The sequence below is a fragment of the Oncorhynchus kisutch genome, unplaced genomic scaffold, assembly GCF_002021735.2.
Source record: "Oncorhynchus kisutch isolate 150728-3 unplaced genomic scaffold, Okis_V2 scaffold2230, whole genome shotgun sequence".
Lineage (NCBI taxonomy): Eukaryota > Metazoa > Chordata > Actinopteri > Salmoniformes > Salmonidae > Oncorhynchus > Oncorhynchus kisutch.
The window spans coordinates 1-2,500 of NW_022264175.1; positions in this window are offsets into that span (position 1 = coordinate 1).

Genomic DNA, 2,500 nt, shown 5'->3' on the forward strand with positions numbered 1-2,500 from the left:
TGAGGAGAGGAGGAAAAGACAGGAGGAGAGGAGGAAAAGGACCAGGAGGAGAGGACAGGAGGAGAGGACAGGAGGAGAAACTCCTTACTCCTCCTCCTCCCTCCCTTACTCATCCCTCCTTCCCTCCCTCCTTACTCCTCCCTCCCCCTTACTCCCTCCTCCCTTACTCCCCCTCCCTCCCTTACTCCTCCTCCCTCACTCCATCCGTACTCCTTAACTCCCTCCCTTACTCCTTGCTTCCCTCCCCCCTACTCCTTCTTTCCCTCCCTCCCTTACTCCTCCCTCCCTCCCCTACTCCTTCCCTCCTCCCTCCCTTACTCCTCCTCCTTCCCTTCCTCCTCCTTACTCCTCCCTCCCTCCCTTACTCCTCCCCCCTCCCCTACTCCCTCCCTCCCTTACTCCTCCCTCCCCCCTTACTCCTCCTCCCTCCCTTCCTCCTCGCTGCCTCCCTTACTCCTCTCTCCCTCCCTCCCTTACTCAACCCCCCCTACCTCCCTCCCTCCCTCCCTTACTCCTCCTCTCCTCCCCTCTCTTACTCCTCCCTCCCTCCCTCCTCTCCTGCCCCTTACTCCTCTCTCCTCCCCATTACTCCTCCCTCCCTCCCTCCTCCCCCCTCCCTCACTCCCTCCCATACTACTTCCTTAACTCCCTCCCATACTCTTCTTGATTCCCTCCCCCTACTCTTATTTCCCCCTCCCTTACTCCTCCCTCCTTCCCCTACTCCTTCCCTCCCTCCCTCGCTTACTCCTCCCTCCTTCCCTTACTCCTCCCTCCCTCCTCCCTCCTTAGTCCTCTCTCCTTCCCTTACTTCTCCTCCCTCCTTTACTCCTCCCTCCCTCCCTTACTCCTCCCTCCCTCCCTTACTTCTCCCTCCTTCCCTCCCTCCCTTACTCATCCCTCCCCCTTACTCCTCCTCCCTCCCTCCTTACTCCCCCCTCCCTCCCTTACTCCTCCCCCCTCCTTACTCCTCCCTCCCCTCCCTCCCTTACTCCTCCTCCCCCTTACTCCTCCCTCCCCTCCCTTACTCCTCTCTCCCTTCCCCCTTACTCCTCCATCCCTCCCTTACTCCACCCTCCCTCCCTCCCTCCCTCACTCCTCCCTCCCCTCCTCCTCCCTTACCTCCTCCCTCCCTCCCTCCTTACTCCTCCCCCCTCCTCCTCCCTCCCTCACTCCCTTACTCCTCCCTCCCTCCTCACTCCCCTCCCTCCCTCCTCCCTCCTCCCTACTCCCTCCCTCCCTCCCTTACTCCTCCCTCCTTCCCTTACTCCCCCTCCCTCCTCCTCCCTCCTTCCCTCCCTCCCTTACTCCTCCCTCCCTCCCTCACTCCCACCTCCCTCCCTCCTCCCTCCCTCCCCTACTCCCCTCCCTCCCTCCCTCCTTCCTTACTCATCCTTCCCTCCCTCCCTCCCTCCCTCCCTCCCTCCCTCCCTCCCTCCCTCCCTTACTCCTCCCTCCCTCCCTCCCTCCCTCCTTACTCCTCCTCCCTCCCCCTCCTTACTCCTCCCTCCCTTACTCCTCCCTCCTTCCCTTACCAGCCCGTCCCTCCCTCCCTCCCTCCCTCCCTCACTCCTCCCTCCCCTCCTCCCTCCCTTACTCCTCCCTCCCTCCCATTACTCCTCCTATTCTCCTCCCTTCTACTCCCTCCCTTACGCTCCCTCCCCCTTCTCCTCCTCCCTCCCCTAACTCCCCCATCCCTCCCTCCCTCCCTCCCTTACTCCTCCCTCCCTCACTCCCCTCCGTCCCTCCCTCCCTCACTCCCTTACTCCTCCCCTCCCTCCCTCCCTCACTCCCCCCCTCCCTCCCTCCTCCCTCCCTCCCCTACTCCCCTCCCTCCCTTACTCCTCCCTCCTCCCTCCCTCCCTCCCTCCCTCCCTCCCTCCCTCCTCCCTCCCTCCCCTCCCTCCCCTCCTCCCCCCCCCCCCCCCCCCCCTCCCTCTCTGTTTGTTGTGTAGCAGGTCTCATGTATGTTTTATTGCTGGTGACTCAGACAGGGACGTAGGTGTGTTTGGAAGCAGAAAGCGGTCGCAGCGGAACACAGACCGTGGAACACAGACAGCGGAACACAGACCGTGGAACACAGACAGCGGAACACAGACCGTGGAACGCCGGGTGCAGAGCACAGAGCAAAGAACAACTCAGGGAACATTTACAATATATTCAACTCTGCAAAAACCTGACATAAGACAGCCTCTCTGCCCCTTTCTCAATCTCTCTCTCTCTCTCTCTCTCTCTCTCTCTCACCTCCTCTCTCTGCCCCTTTCTCAATCTCTCTCAATTCAATTCAATTCAAGGGCTTTATTGGCATGGGAAACATGTGTTAACATTGCCAAAGCAAGTGAGGTAGACAACATACAAAGTGAATATATAAAGTGAAAAACAACAAAAATTAACAGTAAACATTACACATACAGAAGTTTCAAAACAGTAAAGACATTACAAATGTCATATTATATATATATATATATACAGTGTTCTAACAATGTACAAATGGCTAAAGGAC